General features: G+C 40.8%; 1 pseudogene; it reads left to right on the forward strand.

Annotated features, from left to right (window-relative positions):
• The first annotated feature begins 13,245 nt into the window (after positions 1–13,245).
• Positions 13,246–13,345, forward strand: LOC127133572 (uncharacterized; annotated as a pseudogene).
• Positions 13,346–19,093: the final 5,748 nt, after the last annotated feature.

Raw genomic sequence — 19,093 nt, forward strand, 5'->3', positions numbered from 1 at the left:
TGCTTCGCTCCGGTTATAAAAGCAATGCATGAATCAACATTCATGTAGATGCGATCATTCTCCGGATCTCATTGATAATAATCCTGTTACACCCTCATATGACTTCGGAAATCCGATCTATCATGCCGAAGAGGAAGGCGAAGAAGATTGTGAACTGCCGGAAGAATTAGCCAGGTTGTTGAAACAAGAAGAGAAGGTGATTCAACCGCACGAGGAGCAAGTCGAGGTTGTGAATCTGGGTACCGAGGAGGTTAGAAAGGAAGTGAAAGTCGGGGCCGCTTTGGAGGTGAATGTCAAGAGCAGAATGGTAGCCTTGTTGAAAGAGTATGTTGATATCTTCTCCTGGTCCTATCAGGATATGCCAGGGTTGGATACCGATATCGTTGTACACAAGTTGCCATTGAGAGCAGATTGTCCTCCAGTGAAGCAGAAGTTGCGCAGAACTCGACCTGAGATGGCCATGAAAATCAAAGAGGAGGTGCAAAAGCAGTTGGATGCTGGTTTCCTCGCTGTCACTAATTATCCGCCTTGGGTCGCGAACATTGTGCCGGTGCCGAAGAAGCATGGAAAGGTGAGGATGTGTGTGGACTATCGGGATTTGAACAGAGCTAGCCCGAAATACGATTTCCCATTACCTCACATCGATGTATTGGTAGATAATACAGCTTAATTCTCGGTGTTTTCCTTCATGGATGGATTTTCAGGCTATAATCAAATTAAAATGTCGCCAGATGATATGGAGAAAACAACGTTCATCACACCATGGGGAACTTTTTGTTATAAGGTGATGCCATTCGGTCTCAAGAACGCCGGTGCCACGTATCAAAGAGCTATGGTGACTTTGTTTCATGATATGATTCATCATGAAATCGAGTGCTATGTTGATGACATGATAGCAAAGTCCCAAACAGAAGAGGGGCATTTGGCAGATTTGGCCAAGCTGTTTGACCGATTGAGACAATTTAGATTGAGGTTGAATCCGAATAACTGCACTTTCGGAGTGCGATCTGGTAAGTTGTTGGGGTTTATTGTGAGTGAAAGAGGAATCGAGGTTGATCCTGCTAAAGTAAAACCAATACAAGAAATGCCGGAACCGAGAACAGAGAAGGAGGTTCGTGGTTTCTTAGGTAGATTGAACTACATTTCACGGTTCATATCTCATCTAACAGCCACGTGTGAACCCATATTCAAGTTGTTGAGAAAAGATCAAACGGTCAGGTGGAATAATGATTGCCAAGCGGCATTTGAAAAGATAAAAGAATATTTGCAGGAGCCTCCGATTCTGATGCCTCCTGTGGAGGGACGACCGTTAATTTTGTACTTGACAGTCCTCGAGGGGTCTATGGGGTGTGTACTGGGGCAGCATGACGAGTCTAGTCGAAAAGAGCATGCAATTTACTACCTTAGCAAAAAGTTTACCGACTGTGAAACAAGATATTCACTGCTCGAGAAAACTTGCTGTGCTTTGGTATGGGCTGCTTGCCGACTGAGACAGTATATGCTGGTTCATACCACTTTGTTGATTTCCAAGATGGATCCGATCAAGTATATATTTGAGAAGCCAGCATTGACCGAACGGGTTGCGAGATGGCAAATGATTTTGACTGAATATGATATACAGTATACCTCTCAAAAAGCAATCAAGGGGAGTGTATTGTCTGTTTACCTCGCCCAGCAACCCATTGAGCATTATCAACCGATGAAGTTTGAATTCCCTGATGAGGACATCATGTTTCTCAGGTCAAAAGATTGTGAGGAACCGATCCCGGAGGAGGGGCCTGACCCTGAGTCCGAATGGATTCTGATGTTTGATGGGGCCGTTAACGTGAATGGTAGTGGAGTTGGTGCTGTTTTGGTTACGCCGAAGGGATCCCACCTTTCTTTTGCCGCACGGCTAACGTTTGAATGCACCAACAATGTGGCTGAATACGAAGCTTGTATCTTGAGTATTGAAGAGGCGATTGATTTGCGGATCAATAACCTTGTTATCTATGGAGATTCAGCTTTGGTTGTGAACCAGGTTAACGGGAAGTGGTATACGCATCAATCTCATTTAATTCCATACCGAGATTATACAAGGAGATTGTTGACATTCTTCACCAAGGTGGAATTACTGATCGCTCGACTTCGTGAGTCGAGAATGGGGTACAAACTGCAAGTGCACAGTTCTATCGCGTAGTTTTAAAAGATATCGATCCCACAGGGACTTATGAATCGATATACCGTTATCTAAGGTTACTTCGTAAAGCTAAGGTGGATAATGTTTGATTGTTTGGGAAAAAAAAACTAAAAACTAAACTAAGATCTAGATTAAATATTAATAAAGCGGATATCGGTATGTAGTTCGTCGTAATTAGGGAATCAATCCTTTGTCGGTCTCTTGGTTTTAAAATAAATCTTTTCAGTTGACTTTATTGATTAAAAGTTTTATCTCAAACTCTCGCTCTGTTGAATAAACCATGGTTTTATGTTAATGTAGCTGTCACTTATAATTAAGTCAAAAACCATTTTTTGAAAGCAATACAATCCATAGAAACTCTTTTCAAGAAAACACTGACCGTTTAAACACCCTTATCTCAAACTCTCGCTCTGTTGACTTAGGTTATATAATTAAATTCGAATGCTTAACTCTCGTCCTCACATTCAATCTTTAAAAATACTTTTTGGAAAAGATCGGAATTTAATTAACTCTAAAACTTGCTCTCGCCCTGATCTAGAATTAATGTCTAATTTACACTGTCCAGTTAAAACCTCAAACTCTCGCTCTATTGATTTTAACTTCTTTATGTCTTTTACTTTCGTAAAAACTTTTGTTATTAAACCTGTAAATTGAGACCGTAAAAAGAGTGATTTTAATTTTAAATTTAGTTAAACCGACTTAGTCCTGATCCCTTATTCCGCTTACTTTACATACCGATATCTAAGCGAATTAGCCAGACATGCTAAACAAACTAAAATACTTATCATGCATAAACAGACTCATCCCAGGCAGATAATATAAATAAATAATAAAACAAAGCATTAAATAATAACTAAAGAACCTGAATAAGTTAAACAGTAGTCTTGAACACTCCACCACAAGCCGGTAGGATTTGTTCTTGGAATCTTCAATTAAACAACAAATTAAAACGAAGGAAATAAAAACTAGATTCTAACGTAAGGTTAGATCCGGTAAAAAGGTACACAATAGTTTCCGGTGTAGAAACTATTGTGCGAAAAGAATTGACTAAATGCTAAAAAGGAAAATAGAAATTGCAAGGGAAATAGTGTAGAACTCGTAAAAATAATAAAGAAACAATGCCTAAGCTGCTGGAAAAGAAAATATGCAAAAGCGAAAACGGCAAAGAAAATTGTGGAAAAACGTGGAACCCTTTTAGGTTTGGCAAGTGGCTATTTATATTGGTGCCTTGAGTAACTGCTTCCGCTTCCAAAGGTCTTCAACGTGCAAAGTATTTAGGCGTGGACATCGGCTTCAACTCTCCCTCAACGTCTCTGAAGCGTTGCTTGCGCCAAAAATGTAGGGGACTGGTGTGACGTTCGTCATAGCATGTGTGACGTTCGTCACAGGAGTGTGCAAGGCGTGACGCACGTCACAGCCTCTGTGACGCCCGTCACAGGCACAACACCTGTGTTCTTGTACTTTGGGCTGGGCTTTGACATTTGGTTCATTTTCTCTCTTTTTGCACCTCCTTTTCTTCCATTTTTACTTGCGCTTCAAAATAAGCCACCTGAGACAAATAGGAAGAAAATACCGCATAATATCTAATAAAATGAAGTGAACTGGAATAAATAATGATAAAATTTAATTGAATTAAGTCCTAAAATATGATATAATTTCATGTTATCAAACTCCCCCATACTTAGATCTTTGCTTGTCCTCAAGCAAAAATTCAGTATAGAACTCGTTAAAGGTTTTAGCCAGATAAAATTTCAAAACACACATCAATTCGTAATAGGTTGCAAGTGGATTTAGTTTAGAAGCAACTTGAGTTTAATCTTGACATCAACAACCACCGTCACAACCTAGATAACCCTGCCTTATGCAAATCAGTTCAAGTACACTACGATAGCTATCCTGGTTCCTTTACTCTTATTTCACCCGTTTTCATTCAAGCGAAATCACATTAAGCCCTTTATCTTTTCGCGCACATAGTGGAGTAACCGGTTAGTGATTCTGATCCCCTTTTTAGCCTGAAGTTCTGGTACATAAGTCGGATAACTTCGTTATTCAGTCCATTGCAAATTGCGGGGGATCGGACCGTAGTCCGCCCTACCAAGTTCAGTACCAGATACCTACTGAACCAACTCATAATGGATCTCTCATCTTGTGCTTTTGTATGATCTGCAACCTTTAGATTAAATGATCTGGTAAGGATCACCTAACTTAATTAGTGCATTTCCTGATATATTTATTTTTTTATGTTACTTTGGGAATCATTCACTTATATTCATCGGCTCTCCACGTAGTTGGCTATTAAGATGGTGCTGACTTCTCGTATAAACTACTCGAGGTTACTATAAAACTAAAAGTTCAAGGGATTGGTATAATAGGTACTTATCCTGATCTAACATGTTGAGGTTCTTAGAGCGTTGTTATGGTAATAATTTTTGTTTTTGATTTCACTCAAGTTTTATAAAATAAGCAACCTTTATACTTATTGGGTGTGTTAAATTTTTGTTATGGCTCAAGAAAATTGAGGGAATAGATAATAGAATTTTGTTCACACTCGGGACTTAACTTAAAATAATAGATTTTTTTTTATTTTTTTTTTAATAAAACAAATAACAATGAAGGGAAAGGTACATACTTGAAAAATGGAAATAGAAAGAACATGGTTTCCCCCCCATACTTAAACTAAACATTGTCCCCAATGTTTTAAAGAAATGAAATACAATATGGAAAGGAAAAAGAAACTACAACTAAGGCTGCCTTCCGCCTCTGGTTCTTGGGCCAGGTGATCTCTGACGTAAGTCTAAGTTGTCGAACCTGCTGAACAACTCAGTAAACCGCTGGTCGGTTATGGCATTCCTAGCATCCTGTTGTTGTTGCATTTGACGCATCATCTGCATCATCTCGACATTCTGTGCCTGCATACCATCAATAGCGTCCATGATGTCGTCGTTGGTTGCAGGCCTTCTTCGTCGACGACGTTGGGAGGATGGGCCAGTTGCATTATCGGAAGGGTTGAGCGGGGCGGATTGTTGTGCAGGAGGCTGATCACCTTGCTCCATTTCTTCAAACTCGTCTGTGGGCGGGTTTGCTTGTGAAGGCTCGGTGGCTTCGGGAGCATTTAGATCATAGAGGAGGCGGTTGCGATTTGTGACATCGGTCAGGGCCATGTTGGGTAGGACAACGCTTGGGATGGCCTGGTTGTTCACCATAAGATAATATCCTCCTCCTACTCTATTCTTAATCATGCGGCTGGATCGACAGTAGTTGATGTCCATAAATAGGGGGGTAGGGAGTCTAAGGTTTGGAGTCAGTCCCCTAAGTTTAAGCCAAGCGCAATGGTGGTGATTAATCCACCAATTACAAAGGGTTGGCGGCCTCTAGCACATAAGGTGCAGATATGATGAAGTAGAAAAGAGGCAGCGTTTACCTTAGTAGTCGGTTCGAAGACGCATTCGAGGAAGAATAGTTCTTTTGCGTTGACCTTACTGTTGTTTGGTCGTCCAAAAACTGTGTTTTGTAGGATCCGGAGAAAATATCGGATGGTTGGGTTATGTATGTGGGAAAGAAGGAGTTCTTCCCAGTTGTAGGCATCTAGACCGGATATTTTCTTAAAAAGGGTGGAAATGGCAATTGTGCTCCAGTTTATTTCGGGAGGGATTCTGGGGTAGACTTGACCTTCTGTGGGAAATTGTAGCATGGTACTCAATTGGTTTTGGCTTAAGGAGTACTCGGTGTTGAACATTCAGAAGGTTGCAGTGCCGGTTAAAAATTCATCTTCACCGGCGGAAGTGGTGTATGCGTATGAACTTAAGAATTCTAAGGTTAGGGAGGGGTATGTTGGTTGGTTATGGGTGCATAGAAAGGTTAAGTCGGCTTGACGGAGCATCCATTCGATACCTTGGAGTAATCCTAATTGGTGTAAACAAGTAAAATCAGGGTACCTGGTGGAGACGACGCCTCGCTGTTGGAAACGCTCGAATTGCTCCCCTTGATAATTTTCGTCTTCGGATCGGAAGATGATATTTCCGAAATTCTGGTTTCCCGCCATAGTGATGAATGAATTTGAAGGAGTAATTTGGAGAGAAAAGAAATGTATTTGATAGGAGAGAATTGTTTGTGGTGAATGAAGGGAGGTTTTGATGGGTATTTATAGGAAAAGAATTTGGAAGTTGGAGAAAAAAAAGTGGTTGAAAAGTAAATAAATGTGGGTAAATGTGAATAAATGGGGAAGAAAAAAAAATGAAGGGTGTAACGTTCGTCTCCAACGGCTATGTAACGTTCACCTAGTCAGAAAGGTGTTACGCTCGTCACAGGGGTGTGACGCTCGTAACAGGCTCTTGGCGTGCCGTTCGTCATAGATTGTGTGACGCTCGTCACACATTCTTTTTGGCAAGGCTTCAGTAGCGTTCTACAGAATTACTTTGGTAATGGATTTATTTTTATTATTTTGTTTTGTTTTTAGATTATTTTATATTGCTAATTAATTTATCTTGCATGCTATTCTACTTTGCATAATATTGCATGAATAATTCAATAGGTTATAAGCAGCAACAGTAGAGAATATAATAGCTATTGCATAATAAAATTAAATAAATAGTTTCAATAAAATGATCATAATGTAATATTGGAAAGAAAAAAAAGAAACAAAAGAAATGTGAAAAGGAAACAAATGCGAACGTGAATTCAAATAACATTAATGAATAATCTAACTTAAAACTAGATAGCTAAGAAAAATAACTAAATTCTATCCATCTGCACGATCTCTGGCCGGAGGAGCAAAAGAGTTAACACGGTGTAGCAACTCGTGAAACTGATCTGTCATACTGCTCATGTATCCTAGAACTTCGTGTCTCATGTCAGTAAATTCTTCTCTGAGGGCGTCTTGTTCTGACATCAAAGCTTCAATGGCGGTGTTATAATCAGTTCCGGGCATATGATGCTGGAGGTCGGATATTGCTGATTCTTCGGTCTGAACAGGCTGAGGAGGAGGGTCAATATGATAATAGCCAGATGGTGTCTGAGGGTCAGATTCAGCATAAGGGATCTGGTCATTGTAAATCTCATAGTCATCACAAATCTCATAGTCTTGGATGGATTCAGTGGATCTAGCAGGAGTGGGGGTTTCGTTCAGATTGTAGAGCCAGTTGTTGCGGTCATGAATACTAGTCCTAGGATCGGGTAAGGTAAATAGGCAAAGAACCTGGTTATTAATAATAAGCTCAAACTCATCAGATCCTAGGTTTGCTATAAACAAGGTGTTGAAGAGGAAGGGTATACTCATAGTAGTAATGCCACAAAAAGGGTTTAGGTCGAGAATCGACTGACGTAACCCGATAGCGTTACCAATCATGGTTATCAGACCGCCTATTCTAATGGGTGCTCGCTCATCTTGGATAAGGTGGTCTAAATTTGCTAGCATAAAGGTGGCACCGTTTACTGGACGGTTCTGAGAAGCACAGAATAGGATGAAGAGTTCATCACGTGAAATTGAAGTGCTGTTTGGCTTCTCTCCAAATAAGGTGTGGGTGAGGATCCCATGGAAGTAACGGAAGGTCGGGTTGTGAATGTTTCCAGGGAGAAACTCATGGTCCTCGGGTTCATCATTTCCAGTCAAACTACCCCAAAAGTGTTCAAGTTCTCTATACTCAAAAAGTTCTTCCTGGCTTACTGTGAATGTGTCAAAGGAGGTAGGAAAACCCAATAGGTTTGTAAAGTCTCTAATATTAAATTGGTACTCCATGTTGAACATTCTGAACTGGATAAAACCTCTGCTAATTCCTTTTCCACGGCTGGGTAGGTAGATTAATGAGCTAAGGAATTCTAGTGTGAGTCTCCGGTAGGTGGCGAAATGTCTTAGGATAGGGGATGTCTCCCATCCTATCTGATTCAGCAAATACAGGACACTTTCCCTTAGTCCAAGGGCAGTCATAGCCCAATCATCAGCATATAAACTAGGTAGCATCTCTCTAGTGGCTAGTTCGTCAAACTTTTGTTTCTGAGCCATTCCTCTGAATTTGATACCCATACGATCAATATGTCCCATCTGGTTAGTGTTAGCTAGAGAAAAGAAAACATGAGTTTTAGTTAGGATTTGGCCAAATGCCGAAAGAAGAAAAAAGTTGTTATTATTATTATTATTATTATTTTTTTTTTTGAATTAAAATAAATCAGGAATGAATACTAAACAGAAATTAAAAGAATAATTAAGGAAGAAATAGAAAAATGATAATAATAGAATAAGAAAATAATAAAATAATTGTGGGTTGTCTCCCACTAAGCGCTTTGTTTAAATGTCGCAAGCTCGACAAAGAAACTGTTAAGTATAATCTATTGATCCTGGGGGCATTTCGTCTAAGCGTAGGATTTGCGAATCTTCGTTGGTTTTCGCATAGTGATAGTGTTTTAGACGTTGCCCGTTTACGGTGAACGGTTCTGTGGATTTGCCTTTAATTTCTATCGCTCCACTAGGGAAGATGTTAGTGATATGAAAAGGACCTGACCATCTGGATCGTAGTTTTCCCGGGAATAACTTTAGTCTAGAGTTAAATAAAAGGATTGCGTCGCCTTGCTTGAAGATTTTCCTTGATATACGCTTGTCATGCCATTGTTTTGTTCTTTCTTTGTAGATTCTGGCATTTTCATAGGCGTCTCTTCTGAGTTCCTCTAATTCGTTTATGTCAAGGATTCTCTTTTCGCCGGCGGCCTTATAGTTTAAATTCAGATTTCTAATGGCCCAATAGGCCTTATGCTCTAACTCTACCGGGAGGTGGCAGGATTTTCCATAAATGAGCTTAAATGGGGTTGTCCCTATGGGGGTTTTATAAGCAGTTCGGTATGCCCACAAAGCTTCTGGTAATTTTAATGACCAATCTTTCCTTGAAGTGGCGACTGTTTTTTCTAGTATCTGCTTGATTTCTGTGTTAGATACTTCCACTTGTCCACTGGTCTGAGGGTGGTAAGGTGTCGCTATCCTATGTCTCACGCCATATTTAAACAATAGTTTTTCGAGTACCTTGGATATAAAGTGCGATCCCCCATCACTGACTACTATTCTTGGGATTCCAAACCTCGGAAATATTATATTCTTAAAGAGTCTAGTTACTACTCGGGTGTCATTTGTTGGAGAAGCTATAGCTTCGATCCATTTTGAAACGTAGTCTACTGCCACGAGTATGTATTTGTTACCGAAAGAGGATGGAAAAGGTCCCATGAAGTCTATTCCCCACACGTCGAAAATCTCTACTTCCAAAATACCCTTTTGTGGCATCTCGTCACGTCTAGATATGTTTCCTGTGCGTTGGCATCTGTCACATTCCTTAATAGCCGCATGTACGTCCTTCCATATAGTTGGCCAATAAAAGCCGGCTTGTAGGATTTTAGAGCAGGTCTTGGATGTACTTGTGTGTCCACCATAAGGAGCGGAGTGGCAGTGTTGGATTATATTTTCTACCTCTTCTTCGGGTATACATCGACGGAAGATACCATCGGGGCCTCTTTTGAAAAGTAAGGGATCATCCCAGTAATAGTGTTTTATGTCGTAGAAGAATCGTTTCTTCTGCTGGTAAGATAAAGTAGGTGGAACTATTCCGGCGGCTAAATAATTGACGAGATCGGCGTACCATGGTGTGACAGATATAGCTAAGGTGGTTTCTACTGGCTTGTCAGAGTTATTCTCTTCCAAAGTAGCTATAAGTTTATCGTACGAGAAATCATCATTAATTGATGTTCTTTCCGGTTCAAGGTTCTCAAGTCTAGAGAGGTGGTCTGCTACTACGTTTTCAGTTCCTTTCTTGTCTTTTATTTCTAAATCGAACTCTTGTAGCAACAAGATCCATCTTAGGAGTCTAGGTTTAGCATCCTTTTTTGTTAAGAGGTACTTGATAGCGGCGTGATCAGTGTAAACTATTATTTTGGCTCCGACCAAGTAGGAACGAAATTTATCTAGCGCAAATACCACTGCTAGGAGTTCTTTCTCGGTAGTGGCGTAATTCATCTGCGCTTCATCTAGGGTCCTACTTGCGTAATATATAACGTGAAGCTTTTTATCCTTTCGTTGTCCTAAAACAGCACCTACAGCATAATCGCTGGCATCACACATTATTTCGAATGGTTCATTCCAGTCGGGTGTCTGCATTATGGGTGCGGAGATCAATGCTTGCTTAAGCGTTTGAAATGCTTTTAAACAGTTATCGTCGAATATGAATTCAGCATCTTTCATCAATAGTCCGGTTAAAGGTTTAGTTATCTTAGAGAAGTCTTTGATGAATCGTCGGTAAAAACCGGCGTGTCCTAAGAAGCTTCGTACTTCTCTCACGGTTTTTGGGGGTTGAAGATTTTCGATTACCTCTATTTTGGCTTTGTCTACTTCAATTCCTCTGTTCGAGATGATGTGTCCTAAAACAATTCCTTCTTGTACCATAAAGTGGCACTTCTCCCAGTTAAGTACTAAGTTTACTTTTACACATCGCTCAAGAACTCTTTCTAGGTTTTCAAGGCATTCTTCAAAACTTTGTCCGTATACGGAAAAGTCATCCATAAATACTTCCATGATGTTTTCGAGAAAATCGGCGAAAATTGCCATCATGCATCTTTGAAAGGTTGCAGGAGCGTTACACAGACCAAACGACATTCGTCTATAAGCGAAGGTACCAAAAGGGCACGTGAACGTTGTCTTTTCTTGGTCATCAGGGTGAATTGGTATTTGAAAGAAGCCTGAATAACCGTCTAGATAACAGAAATGTGAATGTTTTGCTAATCGTTCTAACATCTGGTCAATGAATGGTAGAGGGAAATGATCTTTTCGGGTTGCTTTGTTTAGTTTCCTATAGTCGATGCACATTCTCCATCCCGATTCGATTCGTTTCGTTATAGTTTCCCCTTTTTCGTTTTCAATAACGGTTATGCCTCCTTTCTTTGGTACTACGTGTACAGGACTAACCAATTTGCTATCAGATATAGGATATATAATGCCTGCTTCTAATAACTTGGTTATTTCCTTCTTTACTACCTCACTCAGGATCGGATTTAGTCTCCTCTGGTGTTCTCTAGAGGTTTTACAGTCTTCTTCTAGCATGATGCGGTGCATACAAATAGAAGGACTTATTCCTTTAAGATCGGTGATGTGGTAACCTAGTGCGGTTGGATACTTTCTTAAGATATGTAGGAGTTTTTCTGTTTCGAGTCTTCCTAGGTCTGCATTAACTATCACAGGTCGTTCAAGTTCTAAGTCTAGGAATTCGTATCTCAGATTTTTGGGAAGTGTTTTCAGGTCAAGGGTTGGTTTGTTAAGACATTGCGTAGGGTCCGGTGTTATTGCTAAACATTGGTTAGATCTGTCTTCTACAAGGTAGTCAGATGATTTGTCTTCTACTAACTCTGCTTCTTTTATGCATTCATCGATGATATCCATGAAGTAACATGTATCTTCTATTGCAGGTGCTTTCAAGAATTGGGAAAGAATGAACTCAATTTTCTCTTCACCTACTTCGAAGGTGAGTCGTCCTCGTTTTACGTCTATGATTGCACCGGCAGTTGCTAAGAACGGTCTTCCTAGTATAATGGGTGTAATATCATCTTCTCTAATGTCCATAATTGTAAAATCAGTTGGAATGTAGAATTGACCTATGCGTACGGGAACGTTTTCAAGAATTCCTACAGGATATTTTATGGAGCGATCTGCTAGTTGCACAGACATTTTGGTTGGTCTTAATTCTCCCATTTCCAGTTTCTTACATATGGATAAAGGCATAACGCTAATTCCGGCTCCTAAATCGCATAAGGCTTTGTCGATGACAAATTTTCCTATGTGACAGGGTATAGAGAAACTACCCGGATCCTTGAGTTTATGAGGCATGTTTTGGATTATAGCGCTACATTCGGCAGGGAGTGTAACGGTTTCGCTATCTTCAAGTTTCCTCTTATTAGAAAGAATTTCTTTTAAGAATTTGGCATATGAGGGCATCTGCGTAATAGCTTCGGTGAACGGAATTGTAACGTTTAATTGTTTAAGGAGATCAACAAATTTTCTAAATTGGCCCGCATCTTTGGTTTTAACCAGCCTTTGAGGGTAAGGGATAGGTGGTTTATAAGGTGGTGGAGGTACATAAGGTTCCTTCTTTTCTATGGTTTCCTTATTACTCTCTTCCTTTTCCTTAGGTTCGCTTTCCTCAGTTGATCTTTTAGGGTTTTGGTTTTCTGTCCTTGGATCAGACGGTCCTTCCACTTCCGTTCCACTTCTTAATATGATTGCATGAGCGTGGCTTCTCGGGTTAGGTTGGGGCTGTCCAGGGAATGTACCAGTTGGGGCAGCAGTAGGCGCTTGTTGTTGAGCTACTTGTGATATTTGTGTTTCCAGCATTTTGTTATGGGTAGCCAGGGCATCTACTTTGCTTGCTAGTTGTTTAAGTTGTTCGCCAGTGTGTACATTCTGGTTTAAGAAATCTTTATTGGTTTGTTGTTGGGAAGCTATAAAGTTTTCCATCATGATTTCCAAGTTGGATTTCCTAGGGGCGTTATTGTTAGGCATGGATGGGTTCGGTTTCTGATATCCCGGAGGTATAGCTGGGGCTTGATTTGGAGATTGTCCAGGTGCGTACAAAGCATTATTACTTTTATATGAAAAGTTTGGATGGTTCTTCCAATTTGAGTTATAGGTATGCGAGTAGGGGCTTCCTTGAGCATAGTTCACTTGCTCTGCTTGGATTCCTGTCAAGAGTTGACAATCCGTAGGAGTGTGACCTTGGATTCCACAGACCTCGCAATTCTGAGTTACAGCAGCCACGGCGGCTGGAGGTGATACATTTAAACTTTCAATTTTCTGGACCAAAGCATCCACTTTTGCATTGACGTGATCAAGGTTACTTATCTCGTACATGCCAGTTTTCGTTTGAGGTTTTTCCACCATTGTTCGTTCGGTTCCCCACTGATAGTGGTTTTGGGCCATGCTCTCGATAAGCTGGTAAGCATCAGCATAAGGTTTGTTCATTAATGCACCACCTGCAGCGGCTTCTATTGTTAACCTTGTGTTGTACAAGAGACCATTATAAAATGTGTGAATTACTAACCAGTCTTCCAAACCATGGTGTGGGCAAAGTCTCATCATGTCTTTGTATCTTTCCCATGCTTCGAAAAAAGACTCGTTGTCTTTCTGTTTAAATCCGTTTATCTGGGCTCTTAACATAGCTGTTTTGCTTGGCGGAAAGTATCGGGCAAGAAAAACTTTCTTCAACTCGTTCCATGTGGTGACAGAGTTGGAAGGGAGAGACTGAAGCCATCTTCTAGCGCTATCTCTTAATGAGAAAGGAAAAAGACGAAGTCGAATTGCCTCTGAAGTGACACCATTAGCCTTAACAGTATCAGCGTATTGGACAAATACGGATAAATGAAGGTTTGGATCCTCGGTAGGATTTCCAGAGAATTGGTTCTGTTGCACTGCCTGCAACAACGAAGGTTTAAGTTCAAAGTTGTTTGCTTCGATTGCGGGTGGAGCAATACTTGAATGCGGCTCATCTTGTGATGGAGCGGCGTAATCTCTAAGAGCACGAGCTGGTTCTGCCATCTCGGTTATCGAAGGAAAAATGTTTTTGAAATCAGGAAATTCTACAGGAGGGAGATTGTTTGCAGCACGATATTCCCGGATTCGTCGTAGGACTCGGAGATATAGTTCGATATCGTTGATTCGTAAATAGAGCGGTTCGCCTTGTGAGCGAGTGCGTGGCATACAAATCAACGAAAGGAAGAATAGAAGAAAAAGAAACCTTAGTCTCTACAGCGTAACAGAAGAGTTACGATATCGATTAAATAAAAGTCCCCGACAACGGCGCCAAAAACTTGATCGCTCGACTTCGTGAGTCGAGAATGGGGTACAAACTGCAAGTGCACAGTTCTATCGCGTAGTTTTAAAAGATATCGATCCCACAGGGACTTATGAATCGATATACCGTTATCTAAGGTTACTTCGTAAAGCTAAGGTGGATAATGTTTGATTGTTTGGGAAAAAAAAACTAAAAACTAAACTAAGATCTAGATTAAATATTAATAAAGCGGATATCGGTATGTAGTTCGTCGTAATTAGGGAATCAATCCTTTGTCGGTCTCTTGGTTTTAAAATAAATCTTTTCAGTTGACTTTATTGATTAAAAGTTTTATCTCAAACTCTCGCTCTGTTGAATAAACCATGATTTTATGTTAATGTAGCTGTCACTTATAATTAAGTCAAAAACCATTTTTTGAAAGCAATACAATCCATAGAAACTCTTTTCAAGAAAACACTGACCGTTTAAACACCCTTATCTCAAACTCTCGCTCTGTTGACTTAGGTTATATAATTAAATTCGAATGCTTAACTCTCGTCCTCACATTCAATCTTTAAAAATACTTTTTGGAAAAGATCAGAATTTAATTAACTCTAAAACTTGCTCTCGCCCTGATCTAGAATTAATGTCTAATTTACACTGTCCAGTTAAAACCTCAAACTCTCGCTCTATTGATTTTAACTTCTTTATGTCTTTTACTTTCGTAAAAACCTTTGTTATTAAACCTGTAAATTGAGACCGTAAAAAGAGTGATTTTAATTTTAAATTTAGTTAAACCGACTTAGTCCTGATCCCTTATTCCGCTTACTTTACATACCGATATCTAAGCGAATTAGCCAGACATGCTAAACAAACTAAAATACTTATCATGCATAAACAGACTCATCCCAGGCAGATAATATAAATAAATAATAAAACAAATCATTAAATAATAACTAAAGAACCTGAATAAGTTAAACAGTAGTCTTGAACACTCCACCACAAGCCGGTAGGATTTGTTCTTGGATTCTTCAATTAAACAACAAATTAAAACGAAGGAAATAAAAACTACATTCTAACGTAAGGTTAGATCCGGTAAAAAGGTACACAATAGTTTCCGGTGTAGAAACTATTGTGCGAAAAGAATTGACTAAATGCTAAAAAGGAAAATAGAAATTGCAAGGGAAATAGTGTAGAACTCGTAAAAATAATAAAGAAACAATGCCTAAGCTGCTGGAAAAGAAAATATGCAAAAGCGAAAACGGCAAAGAAAATTGTGGAAAAACGTGGAACCCTTTTAGGTTTGGCAAGTGGCTATTTATATTGGTGCCTTGAGTAACTGCTTCCGCTTCCAAAGGTCTTCAACGTGCAAAGTATTTAGGCGTGGACATCGGCTTCAACCCTCCCTCAACGTCTCTGAAGCGTTGCTTGCGCCAAAAATGTAGGGGACTGGTGTGACGTTCGTCATAGCATGTGTGACGTTCGTCACAGGAGTGTGCAAGGCGTGACGCTCGTCACAGCCTCTGTGACGCCCGTCACAGGCACAACACCTGTGTTCTTGTACTTTGGGCTGGGCTTTGACATTTGGTTCATTTTCTCTCTTTTTGCACCTCCTTTTCTTCCATTTTTACTTGCGCTTCAAAATAAGCCACCTGAGACAAATAGGAAGAAAATACCGCATAATATCTAATAAAATGAAGTGAACTGGAATAAATAATGATAAAATTTAATTGAATTAAGTCCTAAAATATGATATAATTTCATGTTATCAGATTGTGAGGAACCGATCCCGGAGGAGGGGCCTGACCCTGAGTCCGAATGGATTCTGATGTTTGATGGGGCCGTTAACGTGAATGGTAGTGGAGTTGGTGCTGTTTTGGTTAGGCCGAAGGGATCCCACCTTTCTTTTGCCGCCCGGCTAACGTTTGAATGCACCAACAATGTGGCTGAATACGAAGCTTGTATCTTGAGTATTGAAGAGGCGATTGATTTGCGGATCAATAACCTTGTTATCTATGGAGATTCAGCTTTGGTTGTGAACCAGGTTAACGGGAAGTGGTATACGCATCAATCTCATTTAATTCCATACCGAGATTATACAAGGAGATTGTTGACGTTCTTCACCAAGGTGGAATTACACCATGTTCCGAGAGAAGAAAATTCTTTGGCGAATGCTTTGGCTACTCTGGCCGCTTTGATTAAAGTGCAGTGGTGGAATCAGTTCCCTAGTGTTGAGGTGGGGCGACTGGATAGATCGGCTTATGTGTTTGTTGTTGAAGCAGCGCCGGATGATAAAAAGCCGTGGTATTATGATATCAAGCGCTATCTGGAGACCCAAGAGTATCCCGAGGGAGCGTCTAAGAAAGATCGAAAGACTCTGAGGAGGTTGGCCATGGTATTCTATCTGAATAAGGATGGGATTTTGTACAAGCGGAATTTTGATTGGGTTTTGCTTAGGTGTGTCGACGACAAAGAAGCAAGCCAATTGATGAAAGAGGTGCACGAGGGGTCATTTGGTACCCATGCCAGTGGGAATGCGATGGTGAAAAAGTTATTAAGAGCTGGGTATTATTGGATGACAATGGAGGCTCAATGTTTCAACTTCGTGCGGAAATGTCATAAATGCCAGATTTATGCTGATAAGGTGCACGTGCCTCCAAACCTGTTGAGTTTGATGTCATCTCCGTGGCCGTTTGCTATGTGGGGCATTGATATGATTGGAAAGATCGAGCCTACGACTTCGAATGGGCACCGATTCATATTAGTGGTTATCGATTACTTCACCAAGTGGGTGGAAGCGGCGTCTTATGCAAACGTAATGAAACAGGTTGTTGCCAGGTTCCTCAAAAGAGACATCATTTGCAGATATGGGGTTCCCGAAAGAATCATTACTGATAATGGTTCTAATCTCAACAACAAGATAATGGCAGAACTGTGTCGGGAGTTCAAAATCGAGCATCACAATTCTTCTCCTTATCGTCCGAAGATGAATGGGGCGGTCGAGGCGGCTAATAAGAATATTAAGAAGATTGTGCAGAAGATGGTCGTGACCTATAAGGATTGGCATGAGATGTTGCCGTTTGCATTACATGGGTATCGAACCTCGGTGCGTACATCTACTGGGGCAACGCCTTTCTCGCTTGTGTATGGAATGGAGGCCGTGCTACCGGTTGAGGTCCAGATTCTGTCATTGAGAGTCATGATGGACGTAAAATTGGAAGAGGCTGAATGGGTAAGGACTCGGTATGTAGAGTTGAGCTTGATTGAGGAAAAGAGGCTGGCAGCCATTTGTCATGGGCAGTTGTACCAGCAGCGAATAAAGCGTGCTTTTGACTGGAAGGTGCGACCTCGTGTATACCATGTGGGAGATATGGTGTTGAAAAGGATCCTTCCTCCTCAGAACGATCGTTGGGGCAAGTGGACACCCAATTATGAGGGTCCATTCGTGGTCAAGAAGGTTTTCTCTGGCAGAGCCTTGTTGTTGATGACCATGGATGGTGAGGATTTTCCATCCCCTGTGAATGCGAACGCAGTTAAAAAATACTTCGTATAAGAGACCCGTTGGACGAAAATAATAAAATAGTCCAGGAAAAAATGGGCATCCCGTCGAACCAGAAAAAATGAAAGAGGTTCGGGCAAAAATTAAGGATAAAAAGGAAAAAAACTGTACACCCGGCAAGTCGAAAACCCCACAAGGGCGGCTTGGGCAAAAAAGGGTATCCCGGTGGACTGAAAACCTGAAAGGGCGGTCCAGGCAAAAGAGGAAATGAAACGAACAACTGCGTCTAGCATGGTCGTTTGTGTTTCGATTATGACACATGGGTAATTTCCGGCAAAGATCGGTTGGAAGAGTCTTGTTCAGAAGGCAGAAAGCGCGGAGAGTCTTGAGGACATATGGGTTGTAACCGGGTTGGAACTCGATGAGATCACGGGTTCACATTGCCATTAGGATAGATTTTCCTTTTATGCGCAATTACCTCTTTTCAGGGATTGCTTCCTGTGTATTGCTCAGTTACGAGCCACCTTTTCAATCAATAAAATGCATATTCAGTCAAATAATTTTGTTTTTGTTTTCATTACCGTTTTGATTGCAAAAACATCTGTTTATTTTGACAAAGAATCTTTGCATTTTGAGGACATACGGGTCCCTTCCAATGCATGTTTATAGGATTGAAAACTTGAAATCTTATTCGGAAGGTTGAGTGACCCAGGTGTTGAAATTTTGGCACGCCTGGGGCACATTTTTATCTAACGATCTCTTTTGCAGGTGCTGTTAGATATTTTCACTCACTTGCAGGTTGTGATGTGAAGCTTTTTGACGAAAGATTCCTTCGAGTCCAATCAGGGACAAGGAATTGAAGAACCGGGTAAAGACGGCGAAGGAATGGCGACGATCCTTGGGGGTTAATCGAGAAGACTCTTCAAAGTCTGAAGAAGTGGAAAATTGACACTATGGTCAGATGGTGAATACCGGTGTTCGACGAGTCGACAGGTGTTCTGTGTCAAACATTTTGTATCTCCCTAGCAAGTCAGAAGGTTGTTGTTTCCCCTAGCGGGGTGAGATTGTTATTTCCCCATCAGGTCTGAAGATTGTTGTTTCCCTAGCGGAGGTGTGCGTTGGTAGCTGTTTCCCCAACGAAGTCCCCAAGCAGATCAGGTTCAGCGGAGGTCATCCCCGGTGAGGGTTTCCTTTCCCCAGCAGCAGTGTTATTCCCCGGCAGGGTGGAGATTGGAGAGATATCGGGTTCCTCGGCAGGACTGCCCGTGTCGTCCCCTGAGGGGGATATTTCTTATACATTCATCATTAGAAAAAACATAGCATATTGCATAACTCATTGCGTAGCATTTCCATGGTTATGGAGCATTACGCTGTAAAAAATCATGCATCAGCATTGCAAGCATAAAACTAGTCTCGAGTCGTGGTTACAATTTGAGAATTGGTTTAGCCAGTTGGTGAAGATGTTACTCTGAGGAGTTTAGCATCATGACGTTGGATCAACAATATTCCCCAGTAGTGCGATATTGGGGGAAGAAATTCTGTCGTGCGAAGATGGGAATAAAGATTGGAGAACGTTACGCGATCAGCGTGGAGATCGGGGTCCATCAAGAGGAAAGGAGACGCAGAGTG

The sequence above is a fragment of the Lathyrus oleraceus genome, chromosome 3 (assembly GCF_024323335.1).
Source record: "Lathyrus oleraceus cultivar Zhongwan6 chromosome 3, CAAS_Psat_ZW6_1.0, whole genome shotgun sequence".
Taxonomy (NCBI): Eukaryota; Viridiplantae; Streptophyta; class Magnoliopsida; order Fabales; family Fabaceae; genus Lathyrus; species Lathyrus oleraceus.